The sequence below is a fragment of the Leuciscus leuciscus genome (genome assembly GCF_965113295.1).
Source record: "Leuciscus leuciscus genome assembly, chromosome: 3".
Classification (NCBI taxonomy): Eukaryota; Metazoa; Chordata; class Actinopteri; order Cypriniformes; family Leuciscidae; genus Leuciscus; species Leuciscus leuciscus.
In genome coordinates this window covers 68,038,949-68,061,398 of record NC_138727.1, presented here as the reverse complement: position 1 = coordinate 68,061,398, position 22,450 = coordinate 68,038,949, and the positions used below count along the sequence as shown (strand labels likewise).

The 22,450-nt window shown below is 40.3% G+C and overlaps 1 pseudogene across 1 annotated transcript in view; it reads left to right on the top strand.

Moving 5' to 3' along the window:
* Nucleotides 1-22,450, top strand: part of LOC309495688 (integrin alpha-M-like) — a 264,013-nt pseudogene that overhangs the window by 128,981 nt on the left and 112,582 nt on the right. The window lies entirely within an intron of this gene.

The window sequence follows — 22,450 nt, the reverse complement described above, 5'->3', positions numbered from 1 at the left end:
TTCATGGATTCCCATATTGTTGAGAACGACATGCCTGGTGTTTGATTGTGTTCCAAAAATGTAACTATTTCAGATGAGATAAATTGAACAAAACATTCATCAGCAAGCCATAAACTATTTAGGCGCCATGGGCGGTATGTGACTTGTGAGACAGGTATCTGTAGTGTCATCAACATTGGAGCATGGTCAGAGATAACTATAGCATTATATTCACATTTACTGACAATAGGAAGGAAACGATTATCGATGAAAAAAATAGTCTATTCGTGAATATGCCTTGTGAACGTGTGAAAAGCAAGAATAACACCTAGAGGTGGGATTGTTGAAACGCCAAACATCTGAAACTCCGTACGAGTGGAGAAATAGTTCAATAGTCTGGGCAGACTTGGTTGGAGATATGACTCTAAGAGAGCTGCGATCCAAACTGGAAAGAGCACAATTCATATCTCCTGCCAAGATAAGGTAATGTGTGTCCATATCTGGTAGACGGGAAAAAATTTTTGAGAAAAAAGCATGGTCATCCCAAGTGGGTGCATATACATTAGCTAGAATAACTGGAGTTTCATATAATCTACCTGTGACTATAACATATCTGCCAGATCTATCTGCCTCTACTTTCGACATTGTAAATGGAATGTTCTTATGGATTAAGATGGCTGTACCCCTAGATTTACTATGAAAATCAGAGTGATATAGTTGGCCTATCCACCCTCCCCTTAATCTAGAATGATCAGATGTTCGCAAATGCGTTTCCTGGAGAAATGCTATTCCCACATTAAATTGGTTGAGATGTGATAATACATTTTTACGTTTCACAGGATGATTTAAAGATTTAACATTCCAGCTCACAAAATTTACAGGGCATCCTATATCTCCTGTCAACATCTGTGCATTAACCATTTTCTATTTTGTGCAAAATTATTAATGGACTCTAACTTTAATAAACATAGCAAGGATATATATCGTCCAAAAACCAAAACAAAACCCTTAAAGAAAACCCTAGTGCGATTACCTCCCACCCCAAATCACCTATTATCAGAACAAGGTGAACCCTAAACCCCTTACAGTGGTAACCACACATTAGTGCTTGTATTGGGGAACTCCAGTTCCAACAGGTTGCTCTGCTAACAGTTTAAACAAAATTAAGATAGCGCTTCTTTATAACATTATAGGTAACACAGTTTTGTCCATTCAGAAGCTGATAGCCTGCATTCTTGAAAAAATTAAATAAGATCAAATAGAAATAAAAGTTAGAAGCTGCTTGTAATTGTTATTCAATGGCTACTTTCAACTCACCAGAACATCGATATACAGGTATACAATGAAGTGTGCCACGCTAGGCCTTTATTCTCTAAATTCTCAGTCATCATTAGAGGTGGGTCTCCCTCCATCGACGATGTTCGACTGGACGTATAACAGTGCTTGTTTCGGATCAAGAAAGTCCTTCCTAATCCCGTTGTAAGTGATACGAAACTTCGCCGGGTGAATGACTCCATAGCGAACATCTGACCGGTCTTTCAGTAGTTGTTTGACTTCGTTGAATGCAGATCTTGCGCGTGCCACGATGGGGGGATAATCTGGAAATATTGAGATGGACAGTTCTCCGTATTTCAAAGCACCACCCGCTTGCCTCGCCCGGCGTAGTACCTCCACGCAGTCCTGGTGATAGTGTAGCTTCGCGATAATGGCTCGAGGCTTCCCCTTAGCTTTCTCCAGTTGAGGAGTTCGGTGCGATCTGTCTACCATCACATCTTTATCCATGGCAAACACTTCACTAAGCTGCTTGGTGACAAAAGATGGCGAACCTGACCCAGCATCCTCCGGCACATTCATTATTCGGATATTCGACCTCCTCATTCTCCCTTCCATATCGAGACACTTCTTCTGTAGATCTGAGACTTCTGCTTGAAGTTTGCTAACTGTGGTCTGAAGACACGCTACATCATCCGAACATGTGGTCAGACTGTGTTCCATGTCAGCGACTGTAGTTTTCACCGAGTCCAGGTCGGAGCGAAGCAGTGAGATACTGTTGACGACTTCAGTTTTGACAGACTGTATTTCACTTTTAACGGCCTCAAATTCACTTGCAAGGACGTCTTTCAGTTCTGACCTGAGTAATGCAGATATGTCTTCCTTCATCGAGGTAAGAAGTTCAGTCTTAGCATCAGTCATGCTGGCTTGTTTGCTGTTAGCCGTGTTTCTTCCCGTGTAGGTAAATTGTCGAAGATTTTTCGCCATTGACAGAGTTTGCTCAAAATAAAATCAGACTATATAATGTTTAACTTTGGATATCTATTTTAGACCTTTTTGGAGAATATAATGCGCTAGAAATAAAGTTTTTAAATAAAATTCAACAGAGCTTCCCAAAACGTGGCTTACTCCATGGCCTGCTCTCTAGCGCCCCAAAACTGGATTATTTTAATATTGTCTGTAACTTACATGCAGGTTGAGGTAAGCGACTCATTGTGCATCCAGTACAGACAGGAGGTTGTTGTTGTTGTTGTCATAATGGTCATTATATGAGAAAATAATTTGTGTTTGATTTCTGTCATTAATAAATATTCATTTTCTTTTTTTGTTATGGTAAAAAGAGCAAGAGAGACAGAGAACCCCACTCAGACTCCCTGGAATGATGCTAGGTCATTACCACAGTGTTGCTCCCCTTCTTCACTGGGACAGGGAGGGGTAGTTATGGGGAGACTGGGGTGCTGCTACTCATCTGTTGTTAAGTCTGCTAAAAGGTGCATGGACAATGATTTAATATGAATATCTTGCTAAACGTTTCCCTGCACTGATTAAAGGTAGGGTAGGTAGGAATTGTCTAAAAAACTTCTTTTCCAAATTTGTTTAAACTTTATTTATATATCAATACATAATTAAAATGTAAGTACTCTGAAAAAGAAAGTATAAAAATCGAGTGTCTGTAGACCTCTCAAGACTGTTTTAAAGACAGCTAATTATTTCCATTCACTCCACCCCCTCCCTTCTGAGCTCCTTCCAAAGCCACGCCCCCAAAACACATGAACGCGCGACTCCGACCGCTGAGCTGGAAGACGCATTATTTACCTGAGACGAGCGGAGAGGAAGGAGCGCAGTGCATGCAGTGACATCATGTCAGAATCACATATAATAAAAAAATCTAACTTTATCACTATGAATATAAACAAATAAGATGTATTTTAGTACTCATTATCAAGCTAGCATATTGATATTGGTAAAGTTTAAAATATATGTTTTTTTGGATTCGCTAACGAGCTAGTTATATCTATAAGGCAAAGCTAAAAACAGGTTGTATTGATACACGTTTTTCCATTACCATCAGTTACACTGTGATGAAGGTGAATTTCATGTAAGATTCATAACATACTGTATACGGTGTTCTGCATGTAAGAGTTTCCATGATGAAAGCATTGTTGACTCTGATGAGGACGACACTCCAGAGACAAGTAGCCTACCGCATCGTCAGCTCGAGGATAGGTCCGGGGTCAAGGGCGAAGCAGAGGAGGTCGTGCAAGAGGCCGTGCGACACGCGTTTTATTTCTTTGTTTATCTAAAGACTTTTTTTTCATTACCTTTTCTAGTACTGTCTTCCTTTTTTTGCCTTGTTTGCCTTCGCTAACTGCATATGCCGGTAATGTGAATTTTGATTGCTCTCTCTCTGCCATTGTTTTGCTATTCCTAGGTTCCGTGCCTCTTGAATTCCTCAAATCAAACGGGTTCGCGCAAGTGGGCAGATCCTGTGTCAAAAGGGTGGTTGCCATGGTTGCGAGAGAGTGACAGTCGCCTAAGCCAATCCTTTGTTTCATCCCGAATGGAAATAATGAGCTGTGTTTAATGCAGATTAAACGGTCTAGAGTCACTCGATTTTTATACTCTTTTTTTCAGAGTACTTACATTTTAATTATGTATTGATATATATAGAAAGTTTAAACAAATTTGGAAAAAAGTTTTTTATAAAATTCCTACCTATCCTACCTTTAAATGTTGATGAAATGTAGGCTAACACTAGCCTGCAGCTAGCTAGCTTATTTCACTATGGACAACAGGTTAATACCACTCACAGACTAAAGGCTACCCACCTTTCTTGGGGAAAAACTGGGTTACAGACTGACACCCTTTCTTTTGTCTTTCCTCTCTCTCTTTTCTCTCTTTCCTTTTTTGAAAAGCAGATTTTCTTTTACTATGCAACATGTGGTCTCTGTGTTTCTGGCGCATGGACTGACTGTCTGCAAGTTTAATCACCACGCAAGCTGAGGCAGGACCAAACCATTTCATGCAGATGCAGGGGGGTGGTCGCTCAATATGAATGTCAATGTCAATGGGGATATTTAACTTTTATTGCCAAAATAAGTAAACTCAAAGACATCATTCATTGTATTATTATTTGAAATATACTCAATGATAATGGTTTATATAGTGTATAATATAATACAAATTTTAAATCAGTTTTTACCATAGACTGGTTTTTACTTATTTGTTGGGGCTCCTGTCAGTCAGCGGCCCTTGGAATTGTCCTAACTTTTCCCCCCTATATGGCGCCCATGCACACACACACACACACACACACACACACCCCAGTTCTGACTCTGATCCAAAAGGAGTCTCCCACAGACCAGCTCAGAAACATCAGGATGGAGACGCACAGCTGGATTCTCTTCATATGGGGTGAGAGGTTTATTTATAACATATAGATCATCCGTAAAGTTAATAATGCTACGGTTTTCTTGTAGTGTTTGTGTCAGTCTTCAGTCATTGTTTTCTAAAAGAGCCCGTTCTGTGAACCGACCGAGTAACTAACGGTATGTATATGGTTGACATATTTGGCTTTACATAACATAAAAACATAAACGTTTTTTAAAAAAATTCTCAAATGTAAGTCATGGAACTCATTGGGTTATATTCTACCAACTCTTATATTTCCAAATATATATATGTGGTCTTGTAGATTTTGTCCTGAAATTTACATTTATTCACTAGTTTACTGTCTTAGTGACTAAAAATGTCATATGGTGTGACATGAATGTAATTGTGTATTAAATTAAAAAGGGGTATAATGTGATAATGTAAGTCAATTTATCCTGATTCTTTATCATTACTATATAAAAGTATAGCATTTCTTATGTGCAAATATGTTACATTTTGCATTATTTTACTTTATCATCACTCATAGAAAGACGTTTACTTGTAATCTTTCAATATACTTCAAATTAATTTGGGAATACCTTGTTATAAAAGTACCAAAATGCTTGTAACCTTTGCTGGCACTATTCCCCATCTGTCACATTGATGATTTTATGATTAATAACCAAAAAGCCTTAGTTTCTTTCAAAATTCTGAATGTCGCACCAAATGACATGGTGTCACGCCATACGATGTCAAAATCTGTATTAGCTGCTTTTAACAAACAACCCAACTTAGTTTGACAAGTGAATCATTGTTTCCGTTACAGCAAAAAATCACAAAGTTGTTTAAAACACTGAGATCTACTCAAAGCAGCAAAGAATCATGTTTATAACACATTCATTAATCCACTTACTGTATTCATTTGATGTTGCACTTTTTATTTTAATCTGCTGAATATTAACTACATGAATTCTAATAATCTTTAGTAAATCATTGAACATTTTTTTCTTTAATGCATAAATTCACTTCAAAACGAGGATGAGTAAAACAATGACTGAACAGCAAGCTGATGTATAATTTCCTTGTTCTTTCTGTATTCGCATTATCTCGCCATCTACTGAAATACCTCAAACTGAATAAATAAATAAATAAATAGAAACATTTGAGTGACAAAATGCTGTAGTTTAACGTGGATTCAGCTTAAAAATGGGATGGTAGGGATTCACCAAATTGAGTTGGTGTATATATATTAAATGCAGTGGCGTAACTTTGTTTTAAAAAGTGGGTGGGACAGGTGGGGTGGGGTGGGGTGGGGGGGTTGCTAATAAAATGCTAAATCAGATATATGAACAATAACATTACGATGACCTTCAATCGATTTAAATAGTAGGCTACATGGGGTTTAATTTGTCGTTTAATGAGATGTAACCTGATATATGTATCCGCTGCTTGACTAATGTGTATCTTAATGGTCCAGTGGTAGAACTTTCGCCAACCGTGTCAGAGGTTCTGGGTTCTAATCTGCTCTCGCATAGTTTTTTTTTTTTTTTCTCATATAATTTTTTTTTTTCTCATCAAAACCGTTTATGTTCATCAGTGGTTGTATATCAAGCAGGGGCACGTTTGTGTGCATTATGTTTTGTGATTTCACCAGAACGAATAGAGAGTATCCGCAACGGACTGAAGCGCGCGTCCGAGTGAAGACAGTGCGGTCCACCGAAAACACTGTATCCGCGCCACTGATCGCAGCGCCAACGAGCACTTTGATCACTTGATTTAAAAAACACATTTGAGCGCTAGATCGTCTTTTATTTAAAAAACGAACGAAATGAATGCTCTGCCAGTTAACTGGAGATGTTTTATTTATTTGTAGAATTGGTACATTCGTGCCGCGAGATGTTTTAAAAAGTGATGGGGACAATATCGACCCTGGCAAAAAGTGGTGGGGACATGTCCCACCCGTCCCACCCGTCCCACCCGCAATTAAATGTATAAATAATATAGTATCAAAATGTGTTAAAAGGACGAAATATTCAATAAACTTAACTATTAGTTATAAAATATGTATCTAAGAGCATTATTTATGTATTTAAATGCAGTTCATAGTGTGACAAAATAATCATATGGTGTGACAAGAAAACCCTGTCACACCTTATGATTTTGTGTCACATCATATGAGGTTTCATGTATTTAGCATGACATTAAGCAATGTGCTTTTATGCTAACACGCTAAAACCATGCTAACTAGAATATGACAATATAGTTTTAAAGGTAATATTGACTGAAAATGGTAATTTCATTTGGGCATTTTTGTGCAAAATGCGTCACACCAAAAGACAGCGCAAAAGGGGAACTGAAGCAGGAGTGCCGGATATACTTGATTTTTTACTTAACTTTGACATATTGGACCAAAAAAAGGCCATGTCATGTCAACCACCCATGAACAGTGAGTGTATAACACAGTTTTTACACTGATATAACCAGAGTAAAAACAGACACTGCAGTTCAGTGTCCCGGGAGAGATTCAGTGGTACTGGCGGCTCTTATATAAACTCTCTTCTGCGTAGAGATATCGAAACTAAAGCTTGTCTCCTACTCCAAATGTGTCAGAACGCTGTTCATCTTAGTACAATACACAATACAGAGCAACTACACGACATATGTCCCTTCTGCAAGATGTTCAGCAAAGATAACATTCATTTATCACTTTATTCTGAGACATTCGAGCATTTGTGGTCTGTCTATTGGAGACGTATCGACTTTTGCCCTCATCTAAACAAAAGTTCACACTAAGTCAATCAGCCACATTTGAGGCATAAAGATTAATAAAAGAAAAGCATTTAAACAGACATTTTTAATGATAATGATGGTAAATACATCAAAATGATAGTAATGAGAAACACATCAACATGATAATAATAATTTATTAAAATATGAAGATGGCATTTGATTAAAGGATAAAACATAAGCAAATGATGCAACATAAGCAAGAAATATGTTTTTCCTTTTTCTGATTCATCAAGAGTATTTACTAATTGTAGAGTTAGCAAAAGTTATCATGAGCATTGTAATGTTTGATGCGGATGTCATAACAAATATCAGTAGACCGGGAAGATTTTAAAAATGTATATCATATTAATGTTGTCACATTATTCAAAAAAAAAAAAAAAAAAAAGCATACTATACACTATCAAGAAAACAACAACAAATAAAAATTCTATTTTGTATTTTTACATTAACAATGTAATTAAAAGTAGTTATTAATATGAAATATATTTCCCATCAGGTTAGTGTTAAGTGTTCAGCGGGGCCGTCCCAAGCATGAGGCTGAGCAAATACAGTCATGTGTTCAGCTTCGTCAAAATAACAAAGAAATTGTAGAACCCCCTCAAAGCAGTGGACCACATGGTCTGTGCTAACTGATTTGATCTAATGCAACTTGTGTGATGCTGGGTATTCTTCAGTTAGCAGAATTTAAATAATTAATATGCCCAGATACGCAGTGCCACCCAATGATTTTTTAAATCATAAACTCATTTTTTTTGTCTTTCCATAATGTCTATGGAATTAGATCTGAAGTAGTGTTCATAGGCAGCCGAATTCTAGCGCCCCATTTCCTTAAGGGATGGTCCTCTTGGAGTGGCTGTCTTTGCTGTTCTGATTCTGAATGAGTGGGGAGTGTAGACTTCTATGTTTAAGCCACATAGACAATATACTGGTTTTAGTTTTGAAGAGAACCAGGGGCTGATCATCGGTTTGCCCCCTGTTGGGAATTGCAGATCTTGATGAGCGGTAGGAATCGTGACATGAAACAAATAGGGCAAAACACAGAATAAATGCTGGATAATAAAATGTGTGTACCCTTTATTAAATTTGTCAGTTTTTGAGTGCTTTGAATATAAGGATTTTTTTTTTTTTTTTATCTAGCGGCTAGGACCTTGCGTTTGCCAAGGAAACATGTAGATTATGGGTCCACAATATATAGTTATAATATGGAAGGAACTGAGCAGACGGGAGTTTCCCTTTCTCTCTTGTTCCAATGATCGCATGCAAACTAATTACGTGTGTTTGCAAGCTATGATTTTATGACTATTTCTTTTATTTGATACTATTCTACTATGAATATTCAGCCTATCATTCGGACCATGTTTACTTGTCTAGTTTATATTTGACTGCATTTAAATGGTAAATACTCATTTAATTTTGAGAAGAGTCACGTGTAGGTTCAGAGGATGAAGAGAAGGATGTAAAGGTTCCAAAACAAAGGTTTTTTTTACTAAACAAACTCAAATAATCCAATACGAGAAGCTGGTAACGCGCAGTGTTTAGCAAGACACAAACAATAACGGACACTGAAATGAGCACAAAGAGGAACTGCAAACATGCAAACCATGCAAGCAAAACTAAACACACAGATCGTGACAGAACGCCCTCTCCTGGGAAGGCACATCCTCACGCCGTGATGGATAGTTGGAGGGAAGATGGGTGGGGGTCAGGAGGTGGACACGGAACTTTCAAGGCACACAAGGTCCCAGAGCAACCCAGGAGATGGTCATGATGGAGGCGACCTACGGCGGTAGTGATGAGGGAGAAGCCAAGGTAGTCCCTTTAGCCAGAGTCACTGAGGTGACGCAGTGAGATCGTGAGGCCCAGGCGACGTCTGATGGACAGAGAGACCCGGTGACACTGACGGACAGGGAGACCAAAGTGGAGTCCAGGTGATGACTGGCCGTGGTGGAACCAAGGGGCCAAAGGACTATGGTAATGCCTGTGTGAGTGAGGACCTCGGTGTAGCCTGAGACGTGGAGGGATGGAGCGTAGCAGACAGCCCGGAAGTTCGTAGCGATGGTGGGGCGATGACTGACCAGGGCAGAGCCGGTGGGTCGAGGCAACCCATTGGAGCAGATGGGACGATGGTCCCAGGTGGAGCCGAGGGGGCGAGGAGCCATGGCAGAGCTGGTCCGAGGTGGAACTGAGGGCTCTGAGGGATGAGGCGGAGCCCGGAAATCTTTGAAGGACATGGCTGGTGGTGATGATGAACTAGGGATGGACAGGACCAGTGACAATGAATGCATCAAAGATTCCAAGCTGGGCGGGACCAGTGGTGACGATGAAGACAGAGGTGACAAACATTTATTTGTCCAGGAAGGGACCAGCGGCAGAGAAGGTTTGTGGGTGGGCAGGGTGGGAAGCACTACATCCGACTCCCAGTCGATGAGGCTTTCCTCATCTATCACTACCAATATTCCCACAGGCATGGATTTTGGACTCAGGCTCGATGTTTGTAGCAGGTAATGGCTGGGTCCGCGGTTCGATCTAGCTCCATATCCAACATGTTGCAGTATGAAGGTGGGCTCTGGATTGGGCTGCGTGTGGTCCACTGGAGGACCTTGGGCAGGCTGTGCTGGGATGAGTATAGATGATTCAGAGCGGGCTTCCTCCTCAACAACAAGTGGAGAACCAGCCACATACAGTGCATACTCTATGTACTCAAATGATGAGCAGTTATCGTTCCCTATGAGCATTATTTGGAGCAGTTTGTCGTTTATCCCGCTCCAGAAGTGTAGATTTAAAGTGCGCTCGTCCCAACATACCTGATGGCACAGCTCCAGAAAGTCCTCCACAAAATCCTCTAATGGCCGGTCTCCTTGATGTAGGGATCTGAGTTTGCTCCTCAACAAAATCTATTTTGGGGTCTGGTATTTAGTCACGTGTAGGTTCAGATGATGAAGAGAAGGATGAAAAAGGTTCCAAAACAACACTGTGTGCCCTGTCCACAGTGGTAGGCCCCGAGCAGGCTCTGGTTATGGAACAGGAGGTAAAGGCTTTGATGGGGAAGGGGGCCATAGAACTTGTTCCTCCCCCCGACAGAGAGTCCAGTTGTACAGCCGGTGTTTTATCATATCGAAGAAGGATGGGGGGTTGCGTCCTATTCTAGATCTGTGCGTTGAGGCGAATCTTTGCACAATCAGATTTGAAGATGGTTTGTCACGATAGGTCTTTAGGACGCAAATATAAATTCCCCATCCTTCCTCAACTCAGGAAGTTCCTTAGTTTGCTTTCAGAGGCAAAGCATACAAGTATCGGGTTCTACCTTTCGGCCTAGTCTTGTCACCCCGTATTTTAATTACATCGACTTTTGGTCATTTTTGGCTCAGTGTGGAGCAGATGGCGGTTCAGCATCGAGATGTTGTCTTTGCCCACATGAAAGTATGCAGGCTTAACCCTCTGTGGTCATTGGTCGCGCCTACACGATTACCTCGCTTTTTTTCCTATCAGTGCGAAAGAGACTCAAATAACTATATATCTATATATCTGTAGCGGCCCTTCAGCTTCGTAGAAAAGAGGCAGAGAGTTATTGACGGGTGCCTTCGATTTATTTTGTTAAGATGCAATAAACTTCATTGCTGAAGTGTTCATTGTCTCGTTTCTTTGTTGCAAACGTTCTCCATGCATCACAACACTGTGTTTACACATTGACTTCATAGCATCATAACAATCGCATCACAGCATGGTGGCACCGTAAAACTACAAAGAAAACAAAGAAACAATACATAAATATCAAAAGCAAAATAAACTCAAACAACATACACAAAATAAACCGTGTTCAAAGAAATCAACAAATGGTACCAAAGAAATACAGGGAAAACAAACTAAACATACCTCGCTCTGCTTGCCAAAGGGATACTAAAGCTTAAAGCTTGAACCATTTTCTCAAGCCGGTTAGCTCGAGAACAAACGTGACAATACTCTTACTCTGTTTCCTTTTCCCTTATATGCAATAAATGTATTTCGCCATCTAGTTGTGACGCAAAGCAAAACAAATTAAAGGGGAAGGCCATTACACTCCCACCAATCATGTTATGATAAATTAACAAAACAAACCCATACAAATATCATACATGATTTCAACCTTCAGTGACCCTTTTTCAACATAACACACAACAAAATACAACAACAAAATACAAAAATAAAATACATTTTAAACCTTGTGTTTAACTCAATTGTCTAATGCACGAGTCACTATCAATGAATCATTCGCTTTCAAGTAGAACCACTAATTTTTTAATTGGTCGCTCAATGATTGAAGGTTTAGAATGATGACCTAACTTAGTCTTTAGTTTTCGTTCTCCTGTTTGAACTTTAACTCGTCGGACTAAGCCATCGTTCCCTTGAATGACCTCAACTACTCTACCTATCTGCCACTGGTTCTTTGGCAGCAGACAATTCCAATCTCGGAATGCTTTTGATCTTTATGGGTGCAACTCGAGCTTTGGCCATTATGAGACTACAGTGTACTTCATCTTTGTCATTCTTGAATCTATAGAACATGTGCCATACCCCAGGTTACTTGCATCAGAGAAATGGTGCAGTTCTGTCCAGACAATGTTACTAAAAGATGGCGAATGATAGCATCTTTGAATGCTGACATCTCTCAGGTCCTGAAAACTACTTTTCCACACCTCCCACCGTAGGAATGAGTCATCAGGAAGAGGATCATCCCATCCAATATTTCTACGGCACAACTCCTGTAAAATGCACTTTCCCTTCAAGAGGAACGGAGCAACAAACCCAATAGGGTCGAACAAGGAAGCAACAATTGACAAAATCCCCCGACGTGTTACAGGCTGGTCTTTCAATTTGATGTCAAAGCTGAATGTGTCATCTTTTGTGGACCATTGAATGCCCAGAACGTATCCTGTCATTTCAGGAGTCAGGTTAAGAGGTTTAGTTGTTATTGCCCACTCTGATGAATTCACACAACGAAGAACTTCATTCTCATTTGAATTAAACTTGTGAAGGCGTAATCCTCCATGCTTACACAGGGATTGAGCTTTGACAATCAACTCGACAATCTTCGCTTCCTTGATCAATGGAACAGAAATCAAGCCATCATCAACATAAAAGTTCTTCTTTAAATGTTGCAAACGTACCATAGCAAGCTTCTTGTTATTAGGTAGTGAGGGAGGACTAATGCTCTTGAAAGGAAGGGGCAGTTGAAAATGTCCATCTTCTTTATGTTTGATGTTATCACTAAGCAGACGTATAAAACGGACATCTTCCTGGGAAACATATTCCACCTCATAACCTTTCTCATTAAAGTCCGACTCTAATACCTTTAAGACATCATTAGCTGAGGGGACGCACAATTCTTTCACTAGGACTCGATGAATGAAACTTTGACTTCCTTGTCTGTCCAGATAGGGATTACAAGATCCAATGATACTCCAACCGAGCTCTGTTTTCTGTGCAAAAGGCTCATTTTCAGTGCCAATAATGGCCTCTAAGGGAGCTAATGCTGAAGGACAATCGTATCCAATCAATAATCCTATATCACAGGTCTGGAGTGGTGGCAACTCATTGGCAATGTGTTTGAGGTGAGGCCATTGCAGTGCAGTCTTTCTAGTTGGAATATAAGCTTTATCCACAGGAATAAAGTCACAAGTATAGGCTTGCTGTACTTTAATACATTTCCCACCTTGGAGTCCTCGAACTTGCAGGCCACTAACCTTGTTACTTGCGGTGACTGTATCTGTGGTCGTCATAGTACTAAGTCTCAGCTTCACTGCTTGACTGCTTACTTGAAGCTCATCAAGAAAATCTTTCAAGATAAAAGTCGAATCACTCTGTGTGTCAAGTAAAGCGTAAGTGAGAATCTCATTTTGTGGCTCATCCACTGTTGAAATAAAAACAGGAACAATGCTAGAGGTAGCAGAAGCACGTCGTGTTACTGTATGAGACATAACCTTTTGAACTTCTAAAACTTGACTTGTGTGCGCTTCTGTAGGAGTGAACTCCGATCTTAACACCTTCATAGGCCCTCTGATTCTATCTTCATGCAGGCAAGTTGGATGGCGAAAGCTACATATGCCACAAATATGCCGTCTTTTGCAATCTTTGGAAATATGGCCCTTTCTCAGACATCCAAAACAGATGTGATTCTCACGAATAAAAGACCTTTTGTCATCCATGGACTTTTCTGCAAAAATAGGACATTTAGAGATACTATGCGTTTCACTCTTACAGACAGAACATGGTGATATCTTGAATTCTGTTCTTGTTGAATCTTTAACTTGAGCATTTGTGTTGAAAGCTCTTGTTCTTTTGGGAAATATCTCATCTGAAACCTTAGAACTCAGTAGAAGTGGAGAAGTGAATGGATTGCATGCTATTTTTGACTCCTTCTGCAAGAACTCTGCAAATCGTTTAAAGCTTGGATAAGCGCCAGTCATGTCTAACTCTTCAACCACAATTTTGCTCCATTTACGTACAATCCACTCTGGTAATTTCTTGAGTAGTTTATAGTTTTCCTCACAGTCATTCAAAATAGCCAAACCTTTAACATGTGGAATAGCTTCAACACAGCCTTGTAGGAAGTCAGTGAACTCTTGCAAGGAAAGTGGGTCATTTACTCCCACCTTAGGCCATCTCATGAGTTTTTCTCGAAAAGCTCTCTGAACAATAAACGGATTTCCATACCTCTCTTCAAGGACCTTCCAGGTGCCCTGGTATGCATCGTCAGAATTTCTATAGAAGAAACCTTCCACAGCTTTTCGAGCTTCTCCAGCAAGATAGGTTTTCAAGTAGAACATCTTCTCGCTTGCAGGAATCAATTTACGATCAATAAGTGCTGTAAAGGACATTTTCCAATCAATGAACTTCAAAGGATCACCAGTAAAACTCGCTGCTACACATGAGGTTTCATCGTGTTGCTGTTGTTTCATCGCGTGAGTGGGACACTGGACTTTGCATCTAAAGCGCTGATTGAATCGCGTCACGTCAGCACGAGACGGATACCTCATCAGGATTGTAAAATCACACAGTCAGTTTGGAACGCGGCTCATTCATGAACGTTTGGATGGTGATCGCATATCAACATTACTGTTACAGATGAAAAGGTAAACTTTCAGTAAAAGAACGTTACATGAAGTAAGACTGCAAATACAACTTCCTGGACTGTGTGAGTTGAAACCTTTACAATTAAAGACACTTTAGATGTTTTTAAATATTTTGAATTTTAAAGAAAATTGAAGTTTCAAGATATGAAGTTGAATGAGTTGTGAAATATTGATTCATGATGTTGAAGTTATTGATTTGAGTATTCCTTTACAAGGTATCGACTGCTGCAGGTTAAGTGCTGGGTTATTATGGTATACGTCACAAACAAGTGTAAAATGTTGAATGTCAAAGAATTTATGATTGGTGTTGCATATACAATTTGACTTATTCCCATTGCTAATTATTTGAGTGTCTAAATTATAGATGTCTGATAATGAGTATTTCATTGCTCTCTTAAATTTGTAGACAGACAAAAAATGGAAGACACAGTTGGACAAATGGCAGCGCAGGCAAGTCAAAGTTTAGTTCCTGATAAGGATTTAAATGTTCAAACAGAAATGCAACCGTTTAGATCACGATCAAGTTCTCGAAAAAGAAGTCGTACAGAGAAAGGCCTAGAGATGCATAAACATGAGGCAAAGAAGCAAGAGAAAGCTTTTAATAAAGCTTATGACTCCTGGAGGCATACAGCTAAGGAATCTAGGTCTAAATTGAAAGTCTGTTGCACACATAAAGAGCTTGAACATATATTGAAGGACATTCAAACTAGACATGATGTAGTTACCCAGCACTATGCTCCCTTATTGCGTAATCAAACAACAACTGCAGAGATTGTTAAAAGAGTAGATGTTTGTGCCACATTGACTGCAGAAATTTCTGATTTGGTGAGCAAACGAATAGAAACTCTTGAGCACGTTCAAAACAAAGATGTGGTAAAAGAGAGAGTAAGGCAGATATTAAAGAAAGATGATTATGCATCTGTCTTTGGTTGCACCAACACCGATACCATCATCTCAGAATCATCTCAAGCTTCAGAAAGCATAACAACATCGGAGACCTCTTCCAAAGCTTCCAGTAAACAAGCTGATGCAAAAGCAGAACTTGCAGCTAAAGTAGAGCAAGCGAAGTCTCTGCAAGAAATTCACAATCAGCAGGCCAGACTACTTGAGATGGAGAATAACTGGAAGCTGGACGAAGCAAGAATGCTAGCAGAGATGAAACGGAAAGAATCAGAGATGCGTCTAAGACTAGAAGAAGAAAAGACAAGGTTACAGATGCTACAAGCAGATAAAGAAGTCAAGGTAGCCGCAGCTCGAGTGAAGGCCTACAACAATTGTGAGAGTAATCTTGAAGAGGAGGAGGGAAGAGGTAATATGAACCGGTCTGCATGGAGAGAGGCTGATAACCAACCCCAGCTGAATCCTCGGGTAGAGTCATTCCATCCTCGACAAGTATTTCAAGAGGTAAAGACAACTCATGAGATTGAAAACTTAGCTCAAGTGTTAGCGAACTCTCTAAGCATAAGTCGATTACCTGTCCCAGAGCCAACGACTTTCACTGGTGATCCTTTGAAGTTCATTGATTGGAAAATGTCCTTTACAGCACTTATTGATCGTAAATTGATTCCTGCAAGCGAGAAGATGTTCTACTTGAAAACCTATCTTGCTGGAGAAGCTCGAAAAGCTGTGGAAGGTTTCTTCTATAGAAATTCTGACGATGCATACCAGGGCACCTGGAAGGTCCTTGAAGAGAGGTATGGAAATCCGTTTATTGTTCAGAGAGCTTTTCGAGAAAAACTCTGAATCTTTGCACAATCAGATTTGAAGATGGTTTGTCACGATAGGTCTTTAGGACGCAAATATAAATTCCCCATCCTTCCTCAACTCAGGAAGTTCCTTAGTTTGCTTTCAGAGGCAAAGCATACAAGTATCGGGTTCTACCTTTCGGCCTAGTCTTGTCACCCCGTATTTTAATTACATCGACTTTTGGTCATTTTTGGCTCAGTGTGGAGCAGATGGCGGTTCAGCATCGAGATGTTGTCTTTGCCCACATGAAAGTATGCAGGCTTAACCCTCTGTGGTCATTGGTCGCGCCTACACGATTACCTCGCTTTTTTTCCTATCAGTGCGAAAGAGACTCAAATAACTATATATCTATATATCTATACTCTGATCATTTTTGTCATACAGGCAAGTGTTATACATCATTCAAAACTGTTAAATGTCTTCTTTTATTTGTGTACACTCATAATAAAAACAAAATGTTGTGTTTTTCGTAAAATAAAGAAAATAAACATGATGCGCGTTCTGCCGTCTCTCTCAATGTGAAGATCATTCTGAAACGCGACATAAAATGAACTGTAACACAGCGAATGTTTGTCACACAGACTTGAGCCATATGTCTTTACAAAGGCATAGGTACAAAGGTTCTCTATTTTTAAATGATGTACATGTCAAAAACTAATATTCTCTGTTTAAGTAATCCGTTTGAAAGCAATGAGAGGTACAGTTTCTCAAGCACATCCTTATTACCTCTAATGTGACCACACCCACATGAAGGAGCAGACCTGTAAACGCCCTCATTACCTCAAAACAAACCTTTAGACTTCATCATTGCTCTGATTTTCATCGAGTTTGGAAGACATGTTGTGTCTGTGCTGTTGGATACCTTGGATTACCTCAGAAGAATTAGAAGAACGCGATTTGAAGATGAAAAAGATTTTTAAGGTAAGCAATTCCCTCTCATAATAGTAAGCTTGTTATTGTTGCATAAACTTCACATTGTAGCAACTAGTCAAACTGGTGCCAGACTAAAATGTATGAAATAGACAGAAACATGAAATATGAACTATAGACAGGTAGGCAACCTTTCAATTCATGTACGAAACCGAGGATGTTTTATGTTCAATAATAAAACACAGCATAATATAAAAGTAGGCTAGTATGAGTGTTTACACTAATAAGGTGAATATTATAATGTTTAGACCCGTGTTTACTGTTAAATACTGTGTTTGTGGATATCGGCTCAAACATAGATATGTTTAATGTGGTAACAATAATGTTTCATAGTTTGGAGCAGCTCGATCGCTTCAGTAAATGTTCTCTGCACACACTGTGAGTTTGAGTCACTCGCGCTGTGCGTTTGAAAAGCAAAACGCGCCAAACATTAGGCTTCATGTTTTATCTCATTTCATAATGAATGGAAACATTTGAAGTCACATATGATAATCCATATAATTTTCTCTAGTGTGTGTTCCTTTTTAACGATTTATCATTATGTCCGCCTGCATTTTTGTAAAGTGTAAATAATTATAAGGCTATTGTTATTATTATTTTATGCAACCATAAAGGTATATTATATATATTTATTTATTTATTTATTTGTTTGTTTGTTTGTTTGTTTGTTTGTTTGTACATTTAAAATCGCAATTTTAACCAGAGAGGTCTAAAAATTCTTCCCAAAATCGCACAGTCCTATAGTTTCTCTTGATATCAGCATGTTCACAGTTTTTTTTTTTTTTTTTAAGGAACCAGATGAGTTTATTAACACTGAGGAGTCCTGCTGACTTCAACATTCACATGAGTCTCTGTACATGAACATGGTAAAATCAAAAATCAAACACCTTGGAAATGACAGGTATGTACTATGTTTCAGGAATAGCTCAAAGGTGTGTGACTGTTCAAGTCTCTGTCTTTAGATCAGTGTGTTCAATAATGTGTTTTTGTCCTTTGTTGTGTATCTTTGGATTATGTTGTGTTGTAAATAAATCCAAACAATCAAAAAGCCATTCTTTTAATCTCTCCACATTCTTTGTTCTAGTTCCCTCACAGTCCCACCTGATAGGGCCATTATGGGAGGGTCTTTGTCTTCCCAGGTGTGAAACACATCAATATTCACCATGATTCACGCCTCCTCGCATAAAGCTTTCTTACTGTAACGGTCACCAGCTGGAGTGCCCATGAAAGCCACCAGAGGGCACTCCACACCAGACTACTGTCACTCTCACAAACTACATCTCCCATAACTCACTGCCCGGACTCATCATCACTGATTGCATTCACCTGTGTCTCTTTACCCTGTTAGTCTCAGCCTATTTATACCATGGTCACTCATTCACTCACTGCGAAGTTTTGTATGTTGTTGCACTGCATTTCTGGGCGTTTTCCCTGGTTTCCTGTCTCTTGGTTTTTGGATTTCTTGCCTGTTCCGTGGATTACTCTTGTGCCTCTGACCCCTGCCTGTTTTTGTTTGTTTGTTTGTTTGGACAGCCTACCTGTGTTTGACCCTCTGCTTGTGTTTAATTACGATTCTGGATAACCCTTTAATTAAAGCTGCATTTTGATCTCACCTTCGAGTCTCGGAACAGTTCGTGACACTTACACAAAACATGTCTTACAAATTTTAAATCAATATATTGTCTTCTCTGAATGAGCAGTCAGGGTGATTTTCACATAGTTTTGGAGCAAATATTCTAGGCTATGTGATACAATTTTCAAAAGTCTTGTGAAGAAATAATCAGTATGGGTTTCATGACCTTATTTCAGTGAGAATTATTTTAAAAAAAATTCACAAACCAAGCATAAACGTCATTTTCTCAAAACTACAAACTTTTACATACATGCTGCTGACATATTATTGTAGCAGAGTTTGTGCTGAATACAGTGTAATCGGACTTTAGCCATGAAAATGTCACAAGTAGACAGAAATAAGCACAAATGTCAGAGCATGTCAGAACACCTCCAGGGCCAGAAAACACCTCAGTTCCCAGAGGGTTAAGGCTGATCGCAAAGAAAAGTGTAATTTCTCCATTACAGAGGACCACTTTTTTAGGCGTTGTGTGGGATTCGACGACAATGCAGGCACGCCTGTCTCCTGCTCGTAGCGGTTCGATCCTCACAGCCGTGAGCAAGGTAAAGCTAGGCCAGTCACTCAGTTTGGAGTCAGCTGTGTCAAACCAGATACCTTTTGGCCTGCTGTACATGAGACCTTTGCAGTGGTGGCTCAAGACCAAGGGGTTTCCCTGAGGGGCAACCCGTTCCATGTGATCAAGGTTACACGCAGGTGCTTCGTACTTTGGTTATGTGAAAGAAGCCTTGGTTCTTGTCCCATGGTCCTGTACTGGGAACTCCTTGTCATCGCCTCACGCTTAAGACAGATGCTTCCCTCAGGGGTTGGGGAGCGATCATGGAAGGTCGTTCAGCTCGGGGTCTGTGGAGGGGTCATCCCCTCTCTTGGCACTTAACTGACTGGTGATGATGGCTCAGGCTCTAGTCTACATCCCTGGACACCAGATTCAGGGAGCAGACACCCTGTCGAGGCAGGGGCTGAGGCCCAGGGAATGGAGACTTCACCCAGAAGTGGTGAAGCTGATATGGAGGGAATATAGCAAGGCAGAAGTGCATCTATTTGAGTCTCAGTAAACAACACACTGTCAGCTCTGGTTCTCCCTGTCATAGCCAGCCCTTTGGGATAGATGGGTGCCCGTAGTGGAAATTTTTTATACATATTTTAAAAGCCTTCCTGAAATAAATTAGTATTCATTTAATTTACTAAAGTAATCAATAGTGAGACACTTATTTGTGTAAAAAGCACTAATGACTTGTTTAAGACTCAAAGTTGAGAACTTGCAACTTGACTTGGACTTGTCTATCTTGACTCGAGACTTGACTTGGACTTGAATGCAAATACTCTAGACTTACTTAGACACACACACACACACACACACACACACACACACACACACACACACACACACACACACACACACACACACACACACACACACACACACACACACACACACACACACACACACACACACAGGGATATTCCACAGACTTATATTGTTTTCATATCCATGCAGAAGCAAGCAGTTTCCTTTGAATGGGTGAGACCATAGAAAACTATACAGATACAAAACAAATACCTATACACAACAGTGTGTTAGAAGTGCAGTCAAACTATTTGCACTACAAATCAGTGTGTTTATGATAACAATTCAATTAAAATAATATAATACCAAATTCCAGGTCAGCAAAACAGACAGCTAAAATAACTGGATACAACCATCTGCATTTTTATATTTAATATTTTTATTAAAACAAAACCATAGACAAAACCTGAGGTTTTGTCAGGTTTAGCTCAAATGTGTCATAAAAATAATATCAAGTAGGTACACACACACACACACACACACACACACACACACACACACACACTGGCAGATTTTCCAGAATAAGGCTGGTTTGTGCTGGTGAAGCTGGTCATCTGCTCATGAACTGCAACAGAACACACTCAAACCAGTGCAGATGATTGAAGAAGAGAAACTTTAGCTTTTAACTTTTTAAGTGAATCTTTAAGAAACATTCTCACAAACGTCTCCTGATGTCTCAACAGTCTCTCTCGCTTCTCCAGCGTCTCTTTCAGAGGCCTTCAATATCGACACTGAACATCCACTGAGATTTAACGGCGCTGCAGAAGATTTCTTTGGTTACAGCGTTTATCAGTCGGAGTTTGAAAACAGGAAACAGTGAGTGAAACACACACACACACACACACACACACACACACACACACACAAACACAAACACACACACATTTACATTTACATTTATTCATTTAGCTGACGCTCTTATCCAAAGCGACTTACAATTGCTATGTATGTCAGAGGTCGCACGCCTCTGGAGCAACTAGGGGTTAAGTGTCTTGCTCAGGGACACATTGGTGTCTCACAGTGGATTCGAACCCGGGTCTCTCACGCCAAAGGCATGTGTCTTATCCATTGCGCCACCACACACACACACACACACACACACACACACACACACACACACACACACACACACACACACACACACACACACACACACACACACACACACACACACACACACACACACACACACACACACACACACACACACACACACACACACACACACACACACACACACACACACACACACACACACACACACACACACACACACACACACACACACACACACACACACACACACACACACACACACACACACACACACACACACACACACACACACACACACACACACACACACACACACACACACACACACACACACACACACACACACACACACACACACACACACACACACACACACACACACACACACACACACACACACACACACACACACACACACACACACACACACACACACACACACACACACACACACACACACACACTGGTTGCTAGGGTGTTCTACATGTGTTTTCTGAGGGTCTGATTGATTGTGAGGGTGTTTTTGGCAGGATCATCGTTGGAGCCCCATTAAAAGGAAACTCAGCGGGTGAAATGTACAGTTGCACAGTAGATCTGCAGTCCTGCACACCACTGCTCTGGACAGGTATCACCGTCACACACACTATCTGTCACGATCACTGTCACACACACTATCTGTCATGACCACCGTCACACACACTATCTGTCATACACACTATCTGTCATGACCACCGTCACACACACACTATCTGTCATGACCACCGCCGTCACACACACTATCTGTCACGATCACTGTCACACACACTATCTGTCATGATCACCACCGTCACACACACTATCTGTCATGACCACCGCCGTCACACACACTATCTGTCACGATCACTGTCACACACACTATCTGTCATGACCACCGCCGTCACACACACTATCTGTCACGATCACTGTCACACACACTGTCTGTCATGACCACCGCCGTCACACACACTATCTGTCACGACCACCGTCACACACACTATCTGTCACGATCACCGTCACACACACTACCTGTCATGACCACCGTCACACACACACTATCTGTCATGACCACCACCGTCACACACACTATCTGTCATGACCACCGTCACACACACACTATCTGTCATGACCACCACCGTCACACACACTATCTGTCATGATCACCGTCACACACACTATCTGTCACGATCACCGTCACGCACA